The sequence below is a fragment of the Anser anser genome (assembly GCF_964211835.1).
Source record: "Anser anser genome assembly, chromosome: 4".
Classification (NCBI taxonomy): domain Eukaryota; kingdom Metazoa; phylum Chordata; class Aves; order Anseriformes; family Anatidae; genus Anser; species Anser anser.
Window position 1 is genome coordinate 45477680 of NC_139724.1, and position 16338 is coordinate 45494017.

Genomic DNA, 16338 nt, shown 5'->3' on the forward strand with positions numbered 1-16338 from the left:
CTCCTGTTGCACCCCCAGCCCGCTCGCTGGCAGGACAGAGCGAGAAGCCGAAAAGTCCTTGGCCTGGTGTAAACACTGCTCTGCAACAATTAAAACATCAGCATGTTATCAGCGCTCTTCTCATCCTAATCCAAAACATAGCACCCTACCAGCTACTAGGAGGAAAATTAACTCTGTCCTAACTGGAACCAGGACAGCTGGCTTGGAACAAGAGAGCAGAGCAGAATTAAAACTGTGTGGTATCTACATATAAATATGAAATATAAATATGAAAATCACAGAATCGAAGGGGTTGGAAGGAACCTCAAAAGATCATCGGGTCCAACCCCCCTGCCAAAGCAGGCTCCTTAGAGCAGGCTGCCCAGGTAGGCGTCCAGACGTGCCTTGAATATCTCCAGAGAGGGAGACTCCACAACCTCCCTGGGCAGCCTGTTCCAGTGCTCCGTCACCCTCACTGTGAAGGAGTTCTTTCGCATGCTGGTGTGGAACTTCCTGTGCTCTATCTTGTGGCCATTGCCCCTTGTCCTGTCCCCACAAACCACTGAGAAGAGGTTGGCCAAATCCGTCTGTCTCCCACACCTCAGGTATTTATACACATTGATAAGATCCCCTCTGTCTTCTCTTCTCCAGGCTGAACAGACCCAGGTCTTGCAGCCTTTCCTCATAGGGAAGATGCTCTAGGCCCTGTATCATCTTTGTGGCCCTCTGCTGGACTCTTTCCAGGAGTTCTGTCTTTTTTGTACCAGGGAGCCCAGAATTGGACACAGTACTCCGGGTGAGGCCTGACCAGGGCGGAGTCGAGGGGAGGATCACCTCCCTTGACCTGCTGGCCACACTCCTTTTAATGCACGCTCCTTTTAATACAGCACCTGAAGAGTCAGTTCTTTCTAAAAGTATTTTAGTTTGTATGCAAATAACTTTACAATGTACTATTTATCTTCTAAAGCAAAAATTTGTAGCTGGTGGATACAGATTATAGTAATGTAGCTTTTTTTTTTTTTAATTCTAGTATGGTAGTCTAATTACAGTTAAACATGAAAAAGTAAATGTCCCTTTGCAAGTCCATTTTTTATGTTCTTTTCTAAAGCAAGTAAACGTCAGTAAATTTGTCTTAAATATGTGATGTGATACTGTCCAGTTTTTAAGTATTTTTCTTACGGTTCTGCAGTGGAATTACTTTTTGTTCATTCAAAAAGGATGAAATCTTATGACTGCTGTTACTGAGGTCTGTGTTATTTATTTTAAATTAAGTGTTCTAATATTGTTCACAGAGAAGAAAATATACTATGGAAAAACTAGCTCCAATGCTTGAAACACATTCCAGATCATGCAGACGTACTGCTCTATCCATATATTATGTGTGAGTCTGACCACTGGCGTAAGTTACCTTATTCTCATAAAGTGTTTATTCTATAGAAATTTTCCTTCTTTACTGTGAGTAGCTCCGAGATCATCTCTTCCACTTTCCCCCGGATGTGGTCTTCTGCTGGGGATCAAAACCATTAAACTAAATGTAGTCTAAAGACAATATTTTTATGGTGATGCACTTATGTAGGTAGAGTTTTGCATTGTTTCTTGAGGCTTTTCATCCCCTACTCCCCCTAATCTCAATTTTTTTACTCCAGTTTTGTGCTGTCATAATGATATTGCTGGTCTTCACCAGGCAAACATAGATTTGTGCATCTGGTCATCTTTCTGGTTACACGTGGACAGTACTTACATAAAACCACTCTGGAGAGTGCATTTAAGATAGACATGGGACTCTTACATTGAGGTTGCAGCTGAAGGCTTTTTAAATCATCTTTCTATTTCCAGGATTGCTGTACATATTTACAAAATGGTAGAAGCAGCACATTATTCAAAAGTAAAGTTTGTATAAAGCCATGTCAAATGCATGCATGTTCTGTGTTTCAGTATGGCAGAGAAAGAGCTTCTCTTCTCCAAGCCTCTGCAGTCCAGCTTTTCTCACAGTCATGTTGAGTAAGGAAAGCCATCAGTCAGAATTACTTTGCAGAAAGCAAACAAATTGCTATCAGTAAGAAGTTTTTGTTACAGGATCCCAGGACAGCCTTAGGACAAAAACAAGGCTTCCTGTGCTAGTTGGAACAGGGATGCACACACATGTGCACACAGCTCTCCGTAAGAAGCAAGAACACCAAGAACTGGTAAAGTACACGTTTGGCTGCTTCTGTGAAATTGCACACAAGATTTTTGCTGCCAAGCAGTGTTTTTTTTTCCTCTTTATGAATAAACTTCTAACTATTGCAGGTGGCAGACCCCTTTTCTAAGTGTATATTCCTGTGTGTCCTGAGACATCAGAGGGGGAAATATCTGAGGTGGGGGATGGAACTGAGAAGAGACTGGAATGCTGTGCAGGTATGGTGAGATTGTGAGTACAACTTCTTTGAGACAGAGAAAATACTAAGAAGGGTGAGGCCTGGGGGTTTGTCAGTGCTGCATGAATGTGCACTTGTGGGAAAGAAGGATGTCTCATTGAACAGTCACATCAAAACAAGTCTGTCTCATTTCTTTTTGTTTATTTACATACAAGTTAAAAGTATATTTATTTGGACAGCTTGAAATAAGCTCTGTTTTCCAGCAGGAAAATACAGCTAAATCCTTGCGTACTATGAATTGGCACCACTGCACTGAAATCAAGAAAGCTTGTTGATTTACATCAGCTGTTGCATATTAACTAGAAAAAAAATATAATGTAGTGCGTGTTGTAGGTGTCCAGATCCAAAATTTTTCAAGTCAGTTTTTTAGCTAGTATATTTGGATGACTGAGATATCCTGACAGGTATATTAGAAGAAAAACTTCATGATTTAACATTAATTTACCATGCCAGGTGTTTCTGATTGGGTTGTGTGCTGTACCACAGTAATCTTAGGTAATGCTTTCTTCATATGTGCTAAAGATTTTATTATCCAGTATAGCTCCTGTTTTGAGTAAGGATATTGCTTATGCCTAATCTTGTGTAGCGAAAGTGTAGGCTATATATAAACAAGAATTGTTTAAGCTGAGATACATTCTGAATCTAATCATAATATTAATGATACAAGAAGATGCAAACTGCTAGAATCTAGTTTCACAGCTTTATAGGGTTACTCGACAGGACAAAAGCATTGCACCAAATTGACTGACTGATGCAATGCCAAAGCTCTCACAGGGGCAGACCTTGAATTGCCTGGCACAAGACTGTTTTGGCCAGAAGTTCAGAGCAGCACAATTTGAGGAAACTGTCTGTGAGAAGCAGTGCCCCCTCCCTGCACCACCAGTTCAGAACTCAGGGGAAACCAGAAGCTGTTGGCCTTGAACAAAATGGATGTAATTGGTCTCATCTTTGGAGGAATAACTGTTTTTGTTGGCATGTTTCCTCTTTAACTTGGCAAAGAGCAGTACGTTATGGTAAGACCTTGTAAGACCACTAGGCTGTCTGTGGGTTGTTGCCCATCTTTCATATGATCCATCTTTGATACCACAATGTTTTTTCTTCACAAGATAACAGAGTTACAAATAGGATATTTTTCTGCTATTGAAATGATTCCACATCCTCTCTCCAGAACAAGTTACCTCTTGGGCCAAGAATGCTTCAGTTTAGGTGCATGGAGCCAGGCACACACAGCTTAGACATACATTTGCCAGGATTTGGCATTCACATTTCTGTCTGATTTGCCTCCAGTTGTAGCTTTTCCTATTCTTAAATTTGCATTTGAAATGTACTCTGGGTCCTTTGCCGGTATCCTACACCTTAGGCAGCTTTTTAATGGCCCTGAAAGGTATAAAAGGCTTCTTGGCATAACAGATCATACAAGCTGTGCTGCCTGAGCTGACCCACCAGAGACAGCTACACAGGAGGTCTTTGTGTCTTTACATGTTTAGCCATAACTTCAGAGCATCTTTGTTTCTCAGCCCCTAAGAGAAAGGAATGTGGGTTTACAATGTCTTGACACACGTTCCCTCTTCTGAAAGATTCCCAGGAGTAAAAGAAGTCAAGACAAGGAGGGGTTTGTGGGGAGAGTATGAAAAATATTGTGAAAGGATGGCAGCAGCACCATGTCGGAGAAGGTTTTATTTTAACTTGCCTATGAATTACAAATTGCAATTTCAACCTCTTTTTATTCCCCAGAATGAAAAGGAGAGAACTAATTCTCCATTGAAACAAAAGCTTTAAGCATAATAATCTGTATCTGAGAGTAGGCATTGGGTTGGGGAACATCACTCAGCCCTTTGGGCCAATAACAGTCTGCTGTGCCCACAGAGGTAATGAAGGATATGTGACCACATCCCTTATGGGTCATATAAAGAATATTGAAGATGGGACACTGGAAAAAAAAATACAAAAGATTGTTTCTAGAGACCTTGTAAACTGACAGTTAACTCTACTGTTCAACAGAAGTCCTTCTGGCAGGTTGTTTAAGCTGAGCTCTTTTATCCAACCATAGAACTGGTAGAGGAGGACAGTTGTTGAGAGAATGAATTTTGAGATACTCCACCATGTCAAGACTGTACAGAGTTTCACCCCAAACACCTACTGCTGTCATCTCACAGAACCAAACACACAAACAAAACCTAAGTAATATACCTGGAAGCTTGGAAAATAGCTCGTGATTACTAGTTATGCAAGAAAGAGGGTGTTGGAATGGGTGTAAGAATTTTTGGCTAGATGGATTTTCAAACTTCAAGGAAAAAGTTGGGCTTGCATTTTGAGTAAGGTTTATTCTTCTTTTAACTCAGCAATGTCCTTGTTCCATGTTTATTTTGGCATGCAGCTAATTAGTAATATGATTCTTGTTGTGAGGGTTTATATAAAGTATCCCACATTCTTTAGTACCCAAAACTCTGACTGGCTTTAATACAGGTTGGTGTTACTGTTGCAGTTCATGGCTGAGCTTCATTTAGGGCATCTATATGTAGCTACTTAAGGCACTGCTGAGGGAAAAGAATCTATCCAAATAATGTATTTCCAAAGAATGCTGGTGGTGTGAAACGCTGTGTTTATTGAATAAACACAGTGGTGGAGTAAATCAATGCTGGGTATAAAAATATGCAGTTCTTGTAAAGTATATGTTACACTAAGCATGGATATGTTGCATCTCTATGCCATCTTTGTATCTTGAGTGTTACACTCATATATGCTAGTTGTTGTGCACTTAGAAATTGGGAAAAACATCTATCAGGTATAACACAGGGTCTCATGATCTTGTTAAACCAGCCACAAAAATCAGATGTACTTAGAAATTAAAAATCAAGCAAAAGTATCTCTCAATCTTAAGATTGAATGGATTCTTAAAATATGTTAGCAACAATAAATTCTACTGCCTAGGTTCAAAATGCACTTAATTGTATTCAAGAATGGCAGAGTGACCCGTACTCATCATTGAATGATAAATGGGATGGATGTGAACTCCTGAAATGCACACTGGAGTGTGACAAAATGCACCTGCACCACTGTTAGATGAAAACAGATGATGATACACTTCTTTCTAAGATGAAACAGCTCTTTCTAGAGCTACATATGAAAATTCCATTTATGAAATCAATGAGATGAGTAAATTTTTATTGTATAAGTTGTAATTTGAATCACTATAATTTGAATCAAATCATGGTCCTATGCCAACAGTGATATCATTAATATTGTCAATTTTTTAGTCCTTATCTATATAATTTGTCTAAAGTGGCAAATTCAATTCAATGTTAGTTGTAAACAGATGGGGATAACCTGAAACAATTCACTGGAAGTTATATATGTGTTGGAATACATCCTTTTATTTTGTGTGCCATAGAAAGAGTAAACATAATTAGATCTATACTTTTCCACCCAAGTGACTTTTACTAATAAAAATGCACTCACAGAATAACATGACATGATTTACTCCTTGTATATAAACAAATAGTTACATGTTCCTCTATTTCCTTCTCTCTGAATTTCAACTGCAGACTCAAAAATGCATGCTCAAACTGGTGCAAAATAAAGGTGCGGATTATTGTGCAAATGAAACTACTGAGATCAAGAATGCAAATTTAAAAAATAGGAATAATCTCTATCCATTTTTTTGTCCTTTTGTATGTCAAGTATTTTAGGAAGATAAGAATCTTCAGATTAGAAAGAGATTAATACTGATTAATATATTTTATTATGCTGTAGTTCAGTGCACACATCAAAAAAACCAGTGACAGAGCCTGAAGGGTCTGGTCAATATGATACAAACCACAGCTCTGTCTCCCCCACTACCTTATTTTCTTATATGTAACTTATGTTTGTTTCTGGAAGATAAAATCTGGGTTTAATTACATCTATGGACAACCCATGCAAAATAAGAAACAGCAGGAAGGAGGGTACTTTGGGGAGCAAAATATTTGGGTGAGCTTCCTCTTGTATATTTGGAGAAGCAAGGGACTTGGATTTCTCTGAAACATAAGCTGGCTTTTCTTCCTCTCCCCAGAGAACCCATTAGTAATTGGTGTGCAAAAGTAGTAATTATATTCAGGTGTTTAATCCACAGTATTTCATAGCACATGGCACTTCACTAGTGCTTATATTTTATCTTGGAAAAGTTATGTGAGAAATTAACTTAAACTGTGGGAGTCCTTGAACATACCTGCATCAGTCTGAAAAATGTGTTTTCCAAAAGGACTTGGGGACGGTAAGCTGCCACTGAGTACCTATGGCCTGCATAGCTACCCTGGTCCTCATTCAGTGAGTGAAGCCCCCACTCGCTGAGGAATGATTCAAGAAGCTGGGGAGCTGCACATGTCTGCACATCCTCCTGCCCACATGGGGCCAAAATGACCCCTCAAGGCCAAGAGCAGACCAGTACAAAAACCTTCCTGACTCCTGAGGTCTGCAGAAGATACTTGTGCTATGCCCCAAAATCTCTTTCACTTCAGCCAGAGCAAGGTTACTATGTCAGGCTGCATCCTGCAACGATACAGGTTTGAACTGCCAGGTCTTCATCTCTTTGTTTTGTCAGACGTTTGCCAGAAAAAATTATAAATAGTTTTCTCAGCCAGAGAACCGTGTGTTCTATGCAAATGAAAGCAAATTGTTCTGGTGTTAATCATCTCACTTGTCATTGAGCAACAGAAAGCTTTTGAAGCTAATTCAGAAATTTCCATCCCATCAAAATGCAAGCTTTGTTGGGTCTGCTTACCTGTGTAGTGTTATTCTCATACATACACACACATTAGCATTGCCTTAACTCAAGATCTGACAAACATATCCTGATTTAGTGGAGGTCAGTGGAAAACAGTATTGAATCCAGACTTTCCTGGTTCCCTTTGAAATAACTTGTTGGATGAATGTGCCAAGACCATTTGTGGAAAACTGCCCTTGCACTATGTAACAGTGAGCCCCGCTTTTAGCTCTGTGAGTCTTGCCTGGCTCTGGTACAACCTCCCAGTCTACTACTTTTATTATCTTCAGTCTCTTTTCAATGCAGGTGTTGCCTGTATTTTCTGAGGTATGAAACAAGCAATGGAAAAAAAAAAAAAAAAGCAAAGGATGTTCTTTCTGGAGATTGTAGGGATTAACATCTACATTGCTCTTTAAAGAAGCTCAAAACGTTTTAGTAGCTTCAAATAGTAGCGGTTTGTATCTGTCACCCTACCTGTGATTATCTCATTGTTAGGGTTTGTATGTTTGGTTAGTAACACATGCTCATTCGTCTGATTAGCACCATGCTTTAATTTCATTTAATAAGTATACTTTGGAGTCAGGATGATCTTCATCAACCAGAATAATTTAACTTTGCTGTGTAGAATTAATTAAGATGAAGACTGTCAAATGAAACATAAAAAATTATCAGTGGTTCTAATTAGGAGATAATAACAAGTTTTTTTTCTTGTTTATCAGTTTTGTTTTGGTCTCAGCATCACATTTATTTTTTAAGAACAGTTACACATTGTGAACATTTATTTAAATACATTTGATTTCGCATGGCACCATGCAAATAAATAAAATCCTTAACCCTCTTTTGACAACCAATAATTAAGAGTGCAAACTAAATACTGAAAAAAGAGATTTAGGAATAGGTGCCTAATTTAGGCATACATCGGGAGTTTGAAGAATTATGTATCACTTGAGAGATTAGCTGAGGCAGTCTCTGTTAGAAATTAACAATTATCTCCAAGAACTGATAGAGTCCTGATACAATTTTGAGAGATTTGAGGCAAGACATTAAAGAAAATGCTTTTGAAAGGGAAGAAAAAAGAGGATCAAGGGAACTGTAGTTGTTGAAGAACTGACTACTCTCTGTTTCCATTCAAGAATGTCCTACTTTGGGAATCTAAATGTCACTCTGGTTATGTTCAGGACTTTTCTTGCTCTCTGCACATCAAAATGCTACACCTGGCGTTGCCCAGCACGTTGTCTATGTGCCTGTACTTTGGTATCAAAACCTTTATACAAAGGGCTAGTGGAGTATGCTTAGGCACCAAGCCTGTATAACTAATATAGATGTCAAACGGAATGGCATTTCAGGACAGAACCTAAGAATGTTTTTTAAATCAAGTTCTTTTCAGTGTTTTCATTAATGGCTCGGAGCATGGCCAGTGGAAAAGGCTGGTGTAAGACTTTGTGGAGGAAGTCCAGATGGAAGGGGTTTGAAACAGTTCAGACTGTGAAAGCGAAGACTCTGGATAAATTGGTGAAATGGTCTTAAATACATGAAATTCAGTGCACAAATGCAAATTATGACAGTGGGGAAGAAGAAATCTCATATACAAGTGTAAAAAAGGGTCATGTAAGCAGGCAATAATACTGTGGAAAAAGGATGGAAATATTTTACTGGGTTCAAAAATGAATCAGTGGTGTGATGCTGTTGCAAAAAGAAAAAAAAGATTTCATTCAGGAGTATGTTGGTAGACACATGATCTATCAGACTGTATGTACAACTGTGCTCAGTAATAGTAGAGACTTACTGGCAGTATGGTATATAAGCACGTTCAAGATAGAAAAGTTAGAGTTCAGAGGAGAGCGTCAGGGCAATAAGGGGTTTAGAAAAAAACTGGAGGCTTTTGTTTTGTTTTGCAGATAGAAGACTTGGTCCAATTTCTGTGATTCGAAAAAAGCTGGCTGTGAGAAGGATGGTGCCGGCTGATTCTGTGTGTCGCCTAGGGATCAGGCAGGAAGTATTTGGTTAACATGCAGCAAAGACATTTTGGTGTCAGGAGGAGCTGATATCCCAAACCAGACAGCTATTCAAGGTGGTTATGGAGTCTTTTCCTTTGGAGATTTTTAAGAACAGAGCAGAAAAATATCTCCCGGAAATGCTGAGATGCGTTTTCCCCAGACTGGGGAAATTACTTGGTGCTTTCTTTCTGCCCATGTGCCTGTTTTCTTCCAAGTCAGAGCAGAGTTTGGAGGAAGGCAGCTGGCATTCATAAGGAGTGCACTTGCCTCAAGGTATTGCCTCAGCCAAGGAGTCAAAATTTGGCTTGAAGCATTTTAATTTAATAGTCATAAGGTGATAGGGCATATAGGTTGAAACATAGATCCATGGTGAACTAGTACAGACATTGTGAAATGGAAAGTAATTCTGCAAATGCAAAAGGTTGGCTATGCTTCAAATCAGAGAAATTCTTCCTACTTATATGTGCAGTTTCTACACGATGGCAGCATCATTTGCTTTCTGGATTTCCTTTGAGTTGTTTCACAGCTCCAGGTTTATGGTGAACATAAAGGTCATAATAAACTATTCAAAAAACAGAAGTTTTGAGGGGTTAGAGATGTCATCGTTGTTGCTTACAATTAAATCCAAGAAATAGAAGTCTCACCCCTTCCAGCTTGTTATTGGGCACTGTGCCCAATGAAGTAATTTTCCTTTGATTATGCAGCCAGTCCTGAACATATGAATAGATTTGATGACTGCATGCTCTATTTTTTTTTTTTTATTTTATGGATTTTATTCTGACTAGAGGCTATACAGTATGTTATGCTACCCATCAGACTTGGCTACAGAGTCAAGCTTCAAGAACACTGTTCTTTCCTTGCCAGCTTATTCAGCCTACAGTCACTCAGCCCACAACAGCTTGTCAGCTCTACTGAAAAGAGCCAAGTAAGACTTCACCATGTTTCTTTCCTGTTCCTCTGCAAAAGACAGTACGTTTCTTGAATCAGATTGAGCAGAAGTTCTTGTGGTACATGGCCAAGAGCTTTGTTAATATCTCATGGGCTCAGAAGAGGCAGCCTGGTCCTGTTAACTGTTGAGTGCTGAAGAGGAGCCAGGAAGAAAACAATTCTTCCTCGTAGTTACGGGAATGTTCTGTTCATAACGCATCGATGTTTTTATGAGCTCCAGCAAACTGTAAACACAGAGGGAAATATAATTTCCACCCCTATGCTGTGGTGAAGAGAAACACCATGTCCTAAGTTCACAGAATGAAAGGCTACTGAACTGCACATGAGGAAAAAATACTGTTGGGATTAAAATCCTCCAAAGGCATCCATGTAACACATGGCATCATTATCTGATACAAGCTGAAAAGAATGCTCTTCAGAAACACTCTCAGGATAACACACAAAACTTTGTGGGAAAGGTACATTTCAAGATGAGATTGCTGGCCATGTGTTCAGAGCAACAGAACAAAAACACCAGGAAGAGACCTAAGGTATAACAGTAGAAGCAAACATGGCATCTGTGTCTAGGGAAACACCAACTACCTGATAGGTCTTCTCACCTCTGAGACTTATAAGTCTCAGTGTACCTGAAGGGACCCATAGGAAACTAGCCAATACAGGTATCCCACAGACTAATCCCTGGTAATTTAGTTTGCTCACTCTTTTATACATTCTACACTGTTTAGCATTGGCATTTTTTAATACTTTAGTGGAAGAACCCAAATCATGCACCTTTTCCAGGTGATTTTTCTATTGTGCATTAGCATTACAAAGTACCCACTGTATCATTTTATGTAAGAAGACATCTCAGAATCCAGCATGCCAAATGAGTTAACAATACAGTCTGCATCTGGCTGCTCAATTGTGCTAGTGGTGAACAGAAGTACAGGAAATGGGGAAAAAGCATGACAATAAAATTGTACCAGAATAAGAGTAGAACCATCATACAGACGTAGACCATTGTTACAACTCTAAAATTAGGGATATAATCATAATAGAAACCTCACATTCTAACTTAATTTAGACCCTCCAAGAAGAATTGCAGATGCTTTCACCCCACAAAGCACGTTGCCTTGACAAATCCTCAGGAGTTTTTTGCCTGCTAACCATGACAACACATCTGGCTGGTAAGGTTTTGTATTGTGGTCCAGCAACAGTACAACTCTTCTCTTCTTCCCTCTCTCTCTCTCCCCCTTTCCTCCATCTCTCTCTGTGTCTATTCCCTTCCCTCCTCTCAGGCTTATTCCCACTGGGCGTTTCTTTCAAGTTCTGCTGCCAAACTTTTTGCTTCTCTCCTGCCAGGCGTTCCGCTTGTAAATTGCCAGAGCACTCTCTTTTTTCTTCTAAGCATTCACTTTTCTTTCTTCTCATTTTCTCTAGTCTTTTGTCTTTCATTTGTAATGAAATCCTTTTTTTCCCCATCTCTTTTTTTTTTCTTTCCTGCTGCCATTTTGTGTAGCTGTTGCCTACAAGTTTTTGAGATTACAATTTCTGTTAGTGTATATGTGATGATGCTTTTGGTCTAACACTTTGCTCCCCAATTACTCACTGTTTTGCCTGAAATTGATTGCCTTTCAGAGCAAACATTGATGTAGTCTATGGTTCTAGGTAACTTGTATAAATCTCATGAAATAGAAACTCAAAGGAATTAGAGTCTGTAAAAACACATAGGTGTGAATTGATTTGAATGTTTTCAAACTGTGCAAAATTAAATTCTTGTCTTCCATGAACTTCACAAATTTTTGTATTTTGGTGGAGGAAAAAGAAAGATTTGAGGAGTAAAGTTTTCTGTAGTATTATATTCTGCTGCTTTTAACAAATGCATTGGGGACTTTGAAGTATTGTGTTAAGCTCTATTTTAACACGAAGTACAGTATTATCAAAATGCTTCCTATCAGTTGTTGAAAACAAATTTCTTCATATTTGAGTAATGTTTTGTATTCTTTTATTTATCTAGGATGAGGAATAGCAGGAACACAAGAGGTTTTCCTGGGAATGCATCCAAGAAGTGCTGGTAGAGGCTTTCTAGTTAATCAGTTTGTCAAAAGCAGTACTTTTTCAACATGCAGCATTATTCACTTAATTTTTCATTAAGCTTTTTAATGTAAGCACTATTAAAGCAAGCAGCTGTGATATGGAAATGTTTATGTATGCCAGATCACTTGAACGTCCTAACTTTTCATCTGTGCAACAAGAAACTGAACTATATATTGTGAGCATCGCTGAACATCAGCAGCCACAACAGCCATGCAGGGCGCACTCCCTCCGGCATCACACGCTCACTGCAGTCTCCCTTAAAGTTTGTTCTCTGTTCATATATCATAAGTGAGTGTTACTCATAAAGGATTTGAAGTCCCCAAGCATATGTGTCCACTTCCACCATTAAAGTGGATTCAGGTGCTTGGCATGGCTGTCTCCAGGCAGACTTTCCTTAAATAATTGATATCTGCCGTCCCATTGCCCCATAGTTGTGTATCTGGATGTACTCACGTTGCATTTATAGGGGTTTTGCATGAGTCGCTGGCTGACAGAACCTGTGGCAAGGATCTCACACTTTCTTTTATTAACGTGACCTATTTTTGCATTCTCAGATGACAAATTATGCCAAATGAGCTTTCTTGCACCTACTATGATATGATGAGAAATTCGTACGTCAGCCGCAGCTGTCCTGAAAAGGTTGTAAAACTTTTAGTGGTGTGAGGCACTTGGATTTGATTGCCAGAAGATGTTGAATGAAAAAAGGAGAGAGACATGCTAGAAATCAACCTTTCAAATATTTAGCTGTGATCAAGTGTGTTATATTTTGACTTATCTGCTTTCTTAAGAGTTAGGTATAGTGCTCCTATGCGGTGTTACAGTTAAAATCTTGCTGCAGGCAAAAAGCAACATTCATTGAACCAAGAACTTTCCATTCGTTTAGTTAGTCTTTTATTACTCTGGTCAAACTTATCTAATTAATACAAAAATCCTCGTTAATCATATGGTAAAAATGTTACAGAAGAAAACCTTCCTATTTACACCTTTTCTCTGGTGTTATATACACAATTCTGAAGTCCTTCTGGGTCCTCAGAGCAATGGTTTTGGTCTTCCTCAAATGGAAGAGGAAGTTCATAATGATGTGTCAGCATACAGAGAACAAAACAAAGTTATTGGTGTTCTATGCAGCGAGTGCCTATCTGTGTGTCAGTCCTTTCCTATGTATGATTTTCCCAGAGCTAAGCCAAAAGAGCTGAGGCAATAAGCAGTGGCCTGGCAGTTGAGTGACTTCAAAAAATGGTGCCACAGAAGTTTGAAGGGCCTTAATCTGCCTCTTTTGTGTGGTTGAGTTCATTGCAGACTTAGAATAAATCTCAGTCAGATTTTTGAAAATTGAGGTGTACAGTTCCAGGAGCCGAGGCAATTCACTGCCCTTTGCACAGAGATGAGTGTAAGAGTGTCAGATGAACTGTACGTGGTTGTTCTGTGTCACAAAGGATAGCTAATGTACATACTGGGCCTCCCTCTAGGGGGGAAAAAAAAAATCTGTATCTTAACCATTTTACTAGTTTCATTGATATTTAGAATTTTTTTAATTGCTTTGGAAATTCTCTGCTGCAAACATGAAATTTTAAGGGCAAACCCCCAAATTATTTGGAGACCGGAGAAATCAATTGATTAAAACAATTTGGAAAAGACTAAATATTTTCCAGTCAATGAAATATGAACATAATTTGCATATACTTTAAAGATATGAATGCTTAAGTCAAAGGAAAGGACTAATGTTATATCAACTTTGGGAAAAGCTGTTTCTGTTAGTTTTAGTTGTGAAGAATGTTTTGGAACTCTTCCCTGAAGAGCTCTTGCAAAAATCCATGATGCTTTCCCTTGTTTTAAACAAGATGTTCTATTTTCCAGAAGACTAACAGACATATGACACAGTTTTGCAGCTCTCTTGTGCTTGCTGGTTTTATCTGGATGCTGAACACCTGTAATCTCAATTCATTTAAATATGTTTTCTCAGTCTCATCCTGTACCAGCTATTTGAGTAGCTCAGTATCATCTCCTTAACTACAGCCAGCACTTGTTGCCTAATGGAAAGGATCTCCCTCGCACTCTCTCTCTCTCAGGATAGTTTATTTCAGGAAAAGGTACAGCCCAGTTTCTTAGGCCACTAAATTGTGTATATCTCTGGCACTACAACATAAATGTTTTGCAGCAGCTTTATTTAAACTTAAAGAAACAAAATTCATTTATATATCAAATGATGAGAGTAATAAATTCAGTATAGTGGCTTGTTGTGCATTTTGTTCTTTTATTTGCTTGCCACTATTAATTCAGGGTGATTTATTCTGTTATAAACTAATTGATAGTTTTCAGATGTGTAATTCTCTGTATGTGAAAGGCCATTGTATTTACAATAACCTAGCTATATGTATTCAAAAACTGCCCAAAGGATATTAATGGTGTATGGCAGAGGACAGGTGGGAGGTGATTGGACTTTTGTCCCAAAGATGAGTAACAATGCTGATTTTTATATTGCCACTGCTTGCTCCAGATTGGGTATTTGTTCCGATGAAATGGATAGTTTACTTTCACCAAGTTATCTCAGGCAATTTAGAGAGAGGAGAAGTTGGGGGGGGGGGGGGGGGGGGGGGGCGGGGGGGAATATCTGATTTGTTGTTGGCTCAGATCTGGCATACTCTGCTAGCAAATGTGAGAACCCCACATATGATCCCCAGAGCATAATTTTGCTACTCATTGGCATCAGAGAGCTAGAAAACCCATTCTCCTGTTTTTACCAGGTCATTTTATATCCTGAAGTAAGCAAGTTTGAAAATATCATTATTTCATTTTGCATAAGTATGTAAACTATGGTCTTTCAGACAGTTTTTAGAAAACCGATTGCATGCATGTACTGATATTGGTGAATTTCCTTCAGGTGGGATGACAACATGCATGCTGTTGACAGCACTGAGACAACACAAAGATGGGCTTTAGAGGGATAACAGTTCCTAGTTATGGCAATGCTGTTCAGAAACAAAGGAATGCATATAGCAGATACCAGCTTCCACATCATTAGATGCTGTAATTTTTTTTCTCTGCAGAAAGTACAACAGAGACTATTCCTGTTGAGTGAGTACAATATTGAATTTTATTGAATGTTAAACAAGCATGGTTTGTATCTGTTTTGAAGCTTTCCGTTTGTCATGTGCATTCATTTGGTACCTATAATGTCTATTTGTTGCACTGAAAATCTGCAAAGTGCATGTGGCTTCAGTACTTTCCTACTAGGAGGGTGGCAACTAATTGAATGGCTTCCACATGGATAGCAGTTATACATCTTGTAGCCTACCAGGCTTCAGTCCCTTAGTTTATCATGGGAGCTGAATTTTACTATATTCAGATTGTTGCCTTCTTTTGTATTTGTTTTTAAATGCAAACCTTTTTCATTAAAAGCCACAATAAATTTAAGTTAATAAAATCGTTGTCTGCTCTGGTCTTCCCTCTTCAGGGAGAGCAAACCAGGGAGTGAAATTAAGCTGTAGCTGATGTGCCATCCTAATTTATGATTTGTACTGTATTTTGAAAAAAAGTAACACACAGATCAGAGTATTGAATTTAATTCCTTATATTTGACACACTGCTTCCATGAAAGTAGTGGGACGTCTCAGAAGATGGTCATCAAATTCACCATTTTTTTCTGTAGAGCTCATGGATGCACAAAAGGTGTGGTGCCCTGGAAAAAAAAACAACAAAACAACAAACCCTTTAGGAATGCTATGGAAAGGCAATATTTTGCTGGGCCAAAGTATAAGTTTTAATCTTGCAAATGTATTCACATGTGAAGGCAAAATAAATTTGTGTATATGACTGTTTCTGCCCAATGCAGTAGCCTCAGTGAGAGTTGGAGTCATCCTTATTCTGATGCTGTCTCTGAGGTGTTTCCAGTCATCTTAGAAGGAAAGAGATGCAGATTACAAGCCCGTTTTAGTCATTGCTTGGCACAGGGCAGAGATGAGTCTCTAGAGGAGGCTTGGGGAGTGGGAGAGGAGGGGTCTGTCAAGAAAGGCAGCTTGGAAAGCCAAGAAAAGGAGTGACACAGTATCTAGGATAAAGTATGGATAATAAGAAGAAAATAGTGTTGGGGATGGAATGTAAACAACCACCCTCGGAGCCGTCATGGAGGCAGCCCTGGATTTCATATTGCAGGTGAGCAATCTCTTACTGGATCTGCAAA

At 38.9% G+C, this 16338-nt stretch overlaps 1 long non-coding RNA gene across 2 annotated transcripts; it reads left to right on the forward strand.

Annotated features, from left to right (window-relative positions):
• The first annotated feature begins 44 nt into the window (after positions 1-44).
• On the forward strand, positions 45-14375 carry LOC310899539. 2 transcript variants are annotated; one of them, XR_014584372.1, is made up of 4 exons: positions 45-1360; positions 2056-2165; positions 2269-2376; positions 9036-14375. It is a non-coding gene; the product is annotated as an uncharacterized lncRNA (long non-coding RNA). The 2 variants fall into 2 exon arrangements; XR_014584371.1 differs by having other exon boundaries at positions 45-2165.
• The last annotated feature ends 1963 nt before the right edge of the window (positions 14376-16338 follow it).